Source organism: Cryptotermes secundus, unplaced genomic scaffold, assembly GCF_002891405.2.
Source record: "Cryptotermes secundus unplaced genomic scaffold, Csec_1.0 scaffold775, whole genome shotgun sequence".
In the NCBI taxonomy this organism is placed as follows: domain Eukaryota; kingdom Metazoa; phylum Arthropoda; class Insecta; order Blattodea; family Kalotermitidae; genus Cryptotermes; species Cryptotermes secundus.
The window spans coordinates 313,471-321,573 of NW_019721773.1; positions in this window are offsets into that span (position 1 = coordinate 313,471).

Sequence of the window (8,103 nt, forward strand, 5' to 3'; positions counted from 1 at the left end):
TTCTGCAAACAGGCCTCAACTAATAGTGACCAGTGTATTTATTTGCCATTGCCGATAGCAAGACGCTATAGAAGTATATAGGTATTGTTCCTTGATGTAAAGGGAACTGTCAGGAACTGTTAGAACAATTTTAATTACAGTAGGCCCTCGATATAACACGGGTGTCGGGAAACAATTACAGTACCCGTGCTATAAGTGAAATATGACATGTATCTAATTTTGAAATTCTTGTTATTATGTATAGAGTATTTGGTGAAATACGGTAGCCTTCGGGGATTTACCCTTTCCAACAGTTCAGCGGGATTTCCGACAATCTGTGTTCAAGAATGTAAAAGAAGTGTTCATTAAATTTTGCTGTTTGGATGAAATAATCCAAAGGCTAGAGAAACAAGAAACGTGCTGCCTATTCATAGTGGAGTACGGCGTTTTGTTCCCTGTAGCTGCACACTACAGTAAGGAATGTTGCAATATGTTCTGATGATGTGACCGAAACAGTGTGTATAAATTTGTACGATATAAAACATATGTTGGGAAATACAGCAGTACACGTAACTCCGTGAGATAAGGAAAATTTACTGTACTCTTAGAGGATACAATATTCAGTCTAGTGAGCAAAATGGAATGTTTCCGGAAAATTATCACGGTAAACACCTGTCTATTTTCTAAAAAAAAAAGTCCTCTTTATTTTTCAAAACACAACGTTTCGGAGACTGGATTCTGTCTCCGTCCTCAGGTAAAACCTACTCAGTTGGGTCTAATAGATAGAGCTAGGTCCGGAGATAGGGACTAGCTCTATCTATTGGACCCAACTGAGGAGGTTTCACCTGAGGACGGGGACAAAACATTATGTTTTGAAAAATAAACAGAGCGTTTTTTTAGAAAATAGACAAGACGATGGATAATGTCCAAAAACATGATACACGTACTTGTAGCAATATACCATCGTCACAAACTTTTAGATCTTACGTTAAATACCGTTAGTTAATTAGTAGTTTCGCTAGAAAACTTCAAATTATAACGTTCCTTAACTTTAACGGTCTTATAGCACCACATCGAAATAATCGAAAGTTGTAAGAACTTACTGCCTCATCCTTCAGGATCGAGAGATATACTAAGAATATGAAAGTTTGTATAAGGAGAACTATCAAACCTCATGAATTGTGAGCGATCAAGGCAAAAGAGAGACCATCAACTGTTTTGATATAATCCCCCCTCCCCCCCAAAAAAATTCTATTGTGAAAAATTTCCTCCGAAACATCGGTTATCATTACAATTTCAGCACGACAGACAGTGCCAACTGTCTGAAGTCTAGGTACAGTTGTCAGTAGAATTTCCATGAGGCATCAATACCCAATGAAAATGAAACCCCTATTTTACACGTTACATATTCTTTCTAGCCGTCACTACCTCCAAAGTTATGGTGTTACCGGCCCACATTTTTCTATTTAGGCTAATGTTAAAGGTCTCTGTATATATTTCCTGACTAAAGGAGTTTAGTAATCCTTAGATATAACTTGCTCAAATAGAGTTATTCTTATTTTGCCACACATAGCCATAGTGAAACTCATTATTTCGAAATTGTACTCGTCTACAAAGAAGTCTGTTATGGTAAGTGTGGAGACTTTTCAGGATATGCTGCAAAGTGGTACTTAGTGATAGCTGTGTGTGGATTTCGTAGTCTGCAGCGGAAGGGATGGTGGTAAGGAACTTAACAAGATACCAAATTATTTTCTTTCCACTCGAATTAACAAGACTCATTTCCACACAAATGAAATTCTCTTAACGCATGGGTAGGATGTGTATTGCAATTGTTTTCTTTATACCTATTCTATGTAGCAAAAAAAAAAAATCAAAATTTCTCTCGAAGTTACAACATCAGGTTTGTTTTCAAAATTGGGCCTTAATAGGCCTACCTGTACAACCGTCTTAATATCCATTGTTAAATCACTTAGAACTGTGTTGGGTTTACAATCGCGTTATCGTAAGTAAATCTGAAGAGATGCTGCAGTGTATTCGTAACATATTGTTTAATTGAGAGCTTAATAACTCCATGAAGAAAAATTTTCTTCAGACTCTAAAGATAGTCGATCAGCTACTCAAAAAAATACACGCCCTTTCAGTGAACCAGGTTTATCTCCAAGTTCAAAAAAGCCTATCAACAGCGAGTTGAATCCAGCCCGCACCCTCACATCCTATTTCAGTAAGATCCCTTTTAATATTATCCTCCATCTAAGGCTATGATTTCCAGATGATATCTTCTCTTCAGGTGTACACATTACAGATATAGCTGCTTCTCAAGTAATGTTCGCTAAAGCCCATAAGAAGGTAGGGATTTTCTACTTCATAAGATAATAAGACATATTGTCACGTGTAAGGTGGTACGAGTGACGAAAATGAAGGGTTCTAGTTCGGATAATTGGATTTATTAGCACTTACAAGTTCTCTCAATCACACTTAAGTACAGCACTATCTCTGATTTACACATGTTCCATTTCACCGTTACACACGCACTGGGTTTCTCAGTCTTCACCAGTCGTCTCCTGGCAACGGATCTAAACACAGGGACTAGCGCTTCAAATCGCTATGAAGTCTCTTATTTCATCTTCAATCACTCTGTACTCATCTGTCCTAATCTGTACTCAATATTCACAATTTGCGCTCTATTCTCGTCCTTGTACTCTCAACTCCTGAAAACTCCTGGACTCTCCATTGATTTAAGTCAAAGTCAAAGCCACCTTGCGACTGCCGGTCAGTCAGTCAGTCTTGGTCTCGAACCCAATCTTGGGCTCATGACTAGATATTTATTACTGTTTGACAGTTACAGTCTTGTTATTTTGGGGTGCCCTCTCTGACGAGGAGACCGACTGAGTTAAGCTTAAACAGGTCTTCGTTATATAGGCGCCGCACAGACAGCGCACAGAAAACACAGTTCTATTGTGCTTAAGGAAGACCACACAGAGATCAAGTCATGTGATTCCTAGTACTGTTAGAATGTGACGTCATTGCGCCTGCACAAGCCTTTGCGTAGAAGCAGGTTGTATAGCTTCGTTGTTCCATTGTTGCGTACGTGTATTGCGGGGTGTTTATCGGTCCGTTGCCCAGCAACGCTCTGGCCAACCACGTTATACTATATTTACTTAACCGCCATCGATAAATAGGCCTAATAAAGGAAGTGGGGCGTGCTTCTTTGAAGGTAGGGGCCGACATTTTGAATATTATTAAGATAAAAACTATTACGTAACACCATGTAGTCTGGTAGAAATTTATCGAGTTTTCAGAAGGAAGTACTTCCTCTGTCTTCAGGGTCGAAGAGTGAGGCAAACAAACAACCGGAATAACGCAAGCAGAAACAGACGTGCCTTCAACGCAGAACCTACAGGTTATTAACAGTGGCGTATCCTTTACACCCCAGTACCCACGACCGTAATGTTCCTACCATTCGACGCTACTGACCGCTTCCCTAGAAAAGCCATCTAAAAATCGTAAAGGTCCCTGTGCTTAATTACTCAAGCCCCGCACAATTACGAAGTATTTAGGAGTGGAGGCACAGCTCCACCGTTCTTGACCTCGGCACTAGATTGAGTTGACTGCTCAGCTTCACGACCCTGCCGCTCTACCCCCGAGGGAGAAGCCCACAATACCTGTTGAATAGGAGGCTGAGTGGGCCCCAGATCCGGTCTGGGCGCCATGGAGAAAAAATCTTACCTCTGCCGGAAATTGAACCCGGGTCGTCCAACCAGTACCCAGTCGCTTAACTGACTGAGCTATCACAGCTCCTACTTTTACACCGAGATGGTATAAAATTTGTGCCTACATTTCTGTCTTTTGTCATCTGCTGAACCTCCAGCCACCACTAGTGTGTGCTTTATTACCGGAGTAATTAATTTCAATGCGGAAGAGAAACATTTGTACAGTGGTTTACTAGGGCAATGTTAAACTTTAATCATGGTTAATTAACAAACAGCGCTACGTATATTTGCAGAAGAAGGGAGAAGAGGGGTAAAGCAAGGGAAATTTGACTGCTGATGCAGTATACTTATTGTGATTCTGTACATTATACTTCGCCCTGCCTCTTATTTAAAACGCTCAATATTTCGGAGACCGGAATATCTTTCAGTCTTCAGGTGAAACCTACTCAGTTGAGTCCAATAGATACAGATAGTCCCTATCCTGTCTCCGAAATGTTTTGTGATTTAAATAAAAACTGGACGTTGGATAATATCCAGAACACACAGTAATTGTATTAATACGCCATCATCACAAACTTTTAGATCTTGTTGATGGAATATTTTGAAATTTATCTATCCAGCAAAGGGACCACAATTTAGTCAATTATAACACAAAGTTTTTTGACACGATTAAAAGTTGCCCTCATGAGACTAACACATATAATACATAAACGATGGTGAAACAAGTTACGCTACAAACGAAATACTTCGTAACGAAACGTTAGGTTCGGCTGGGATAAAGATTCTATTTTGTTTTCAGAAAGAGAGGAGTTTGAATCTCCGTTGGAACACTGACTATCGTTAATCGTACAGTTTTTCGTGGTTCTTCTCGGACCTCCAAGAAGATAACGGGATACTGTTTAAAATTAGGCCGCGACCACTTCCATACTTCTTCGAAATGATGATTCATTTAGTCATTCTACCACTCGATGCTGTATATTCTGAGCTACTGTCAGCGTTGGGAAATAAATAATAAATTAATTAACCCATAAATTTGATAATATGAGCAAAAATGAATACTCCTGTCACTTCTTTATAAATAAAATCATAATTTATAGATTTTCAGCTTAAAATATTTGAACGCAAGACTTTTTTCCTGTGAATTAAAACCCCGAAAAGACGGGCTGGGGATGGAAGGAAAATTATGTAGTGGGTAGTCTATCCAAATGAGTCAGTTCGTTTTCAATTATGAAACTTCAATCAATATACAAAGAACGTGATTCGTATGGCTTTTAAAATTCCCTTTTTTTTAATTAAATATTTCCATTAAGCAAAGTCCTTAGCCAAAAGTGGAACGTCATTTAGTTGGGATATCCCCAGCCTTTTACAAAACCCAAAAGTTAATTACCTTATTCACAAGAGTCTCACATTGTAACTTATCATTTTCCCGTCCACGTCCGCATATCCTAATACGATCCACTTTAATATTATTCTCCTATTTACGACTCGGTCTTCCGACTTGTTTCTCCCTTCGAGGTTTTAGCTAAAATCTTGTAGGCACTTTAAATCATCCATGTTACAGGCCGCATAATCATCATCATCATTGGAAAAACACCCCTTTTTGAGCCACAGCCTTATTAGAAGATTCTGCACGCTTTACCTGAAATTAGATCATTCGGTTTTCACTTCTTTGTATTTCACAACAATAAATTTTTACAGAGCAAGGTCGTCAACCATGCGTACAACCCCAAACCTGGAAGGCCAGGTCCCAGTACTTATGTCCCCCAGTGACAGAGCGTCCCACACTTATCCCCCTGCCCCGGCACCGGGATCCCATTTCGTCGTTTTCTACGGTGGAGGTGCTCTGATCCTCCTCAATACGACGAGTTGCATGTCTCATCCGTAATCTTTAACAAGAGCAATGGCTTTCATAAGGTGAGGAAACATATTCATGTCTCTGACAGGAACTGATTCCTGATCAGCCAGCTCAGCCCATCCCTATACCGACTGAGGTAACCCAGGCTCTGTAAAGTGGCATATACAACGAATTAGTTTCAACTAGAAATTGAGGTGATGTCACAACAAGAACATTCTTCTCCCTATGCTTGCATGCGTATTACCTGAGCTAAAGAGAAATAACCGCATACCAGCAGACACTGATCTCCCTTCAGTAATTCGACGATCCAGTTATGAAGCAAATAAATATTGCAAATTAAATCCATGAACTGTAAAACCTACCTGAAAAATCTTCCACCAATACAATTATGAATGTAAATTAATAGCAAGCTCGAAAAACAGTAATAAAATACCCGCTGACAAACTTTACATTGAGCTGAAACGTGTAGTTGAGCAAAATTTCAAGACAAAAAAGAAACGGTTGTATGGATGCTTTTGTAAAACAGCTTCGTTACATAGCGTCACACACAACAAGATGTCCCGACTCGAGATAATTCAGCCTTCGTTTACCTGAGTGGACTGTAGAAGACCCAGACAGTCGACCTGAAAGAAGCGTAAAATTAAACCTTTAAAGCCCAGTATTAAGTATATATACAACCTGCTTTAACATACAGTACTAAAACTCTGCGTCCTGCCCACACAGTGTATTTGTGTGTTCCATATGGTTCTCACAATAAACAGCGACTGTTTCCCTAAACAGCATTAACCGATTAGGCTTTGTAGCGGAGACGTAATGTGTTTCCTGTGAGGCACGGACTGAGTTTTCTGCCCACAGAGTGTATTTGTGTGGTCCGTAAGATTCTCACAGTAAACAGCGACTGTTTCCCTAAACAGCTTTAACCGGTTGGGTTTGTACCGGAGACGTAATGTGTTTCCTGTGAAGCATGGACTGAGTTTTCTGCCCACAGAGTGTATTTGTGTGTTCCGTGTGGTTCTCACAATAAACAGCTACTGTTTCCCTAAACAGCAATAACCGGTTTGGTTTGTACCGGAGACGTAATGTGTTTCCTGTGAGGCACGGACTGAGTTGTCTGCCCACAGGTTGTTTTTGTGTGTTCCGTGTGGTTCTTACAATAAACAACGACTGTTTCCTTAAACAGCATTGAAATGTTGGGCTTCGTATAGGAGACGTAATGTGTTTCCTGTGAGGGAAGGAATGAAATTCTGTTATTTAAATGAGATTCAGTCCATGGATGCTTAATATAGCACTCTGACCTGCTAATTTTATACTGTGGAGTGACTGAATTACAATCATTTTGTTCTCAGTGTCTTATTTTACGACGATGTCAGTAACAGAATATACAGCGCAAACGGTAGGTTGATAGATACGTAGATAATTATAAAAAAAATAAGGAAACACTCATGGTCTAATCTAGGTTCTACCCCGAAATGTTTCTGTAGGGAATAAGAAAGACCAACGAAAGCTACAATCACAATAGCCGGTGTCCTGCCCGAGATACGAATCCCTGAAAACCGTATCCAGTTATATCGGAACATCTTCTGAATCTGAAAATATAATCAGTCAAATGGTTAAAATATTTCAGTTGCGGTTACGAATTCTTTCAGCCGTATCGTCTGGTGCAAGATTTTAGTTTCGTACACACTGAGTTAGCGCCTCAGAGCCTTGTCACATATTATCTGGGAAATTCTACGTAGCAGTCTATTGTTTTGTCAGTCCCTGGTATATCACAGAGTCACCTCCTGACCCCATTGTTCTCCGTACTCTATCACGTCCCATCAACCCACCGCTCTTCCCCTTACATCCAAGTTCATTAACTAATTGCTACCTTTTGGACAAGACAAATTCAATTAACCCCCTTCCACTCTATCAACGTCTATGCAGGCTTCATGGTGGCTACTACTGAAATTACATACTTAACACGGGCAGCCCGTGACCTTAGTGTCGCCGGAGGCCGTACCATAGCTCAGGCAGTTACTCGTTAGCTTCCCACCTAGGCGGCCCTTTTCGAACCCGGGTTAGTTCATGTGGGTTTTGTGGTGGACAAAGTGAGTGGCACTGGGGCAGGTTTTCTCCGAGTACTTTGGTTTCCCCTACCCATCTTCGTTCCACAAATTACTCCACACTCATCATCTATCAACCGGGGCTGGTACAATAGGCCAAACACTGGCCACATTACAAAGTGGACTCAGTCTCACCCCACTAACAACAACAATTCAATTCGTCTTTATTTACGTACAAATCTTACAGCACAGAGGCCAATTATAAAGTTAGCACGAACAGAGAAAAATATACAAAAATAATTTAAAAAACAGAATACAAAATATGATAGTCTACATTAATTACAAAATGAGCATGAATAAATATACAGAAACAAATGCACACAGACGATGCCACAATATGACAGAGATCAATTCGAGTTTCAAATAGAGCAGTATACAATAATAATTCAATTCAATTCAATTCTTTATTATTTATGTGCCAAGTCAACAGCCGCAAGGCCAATTACAGACTTAGCAC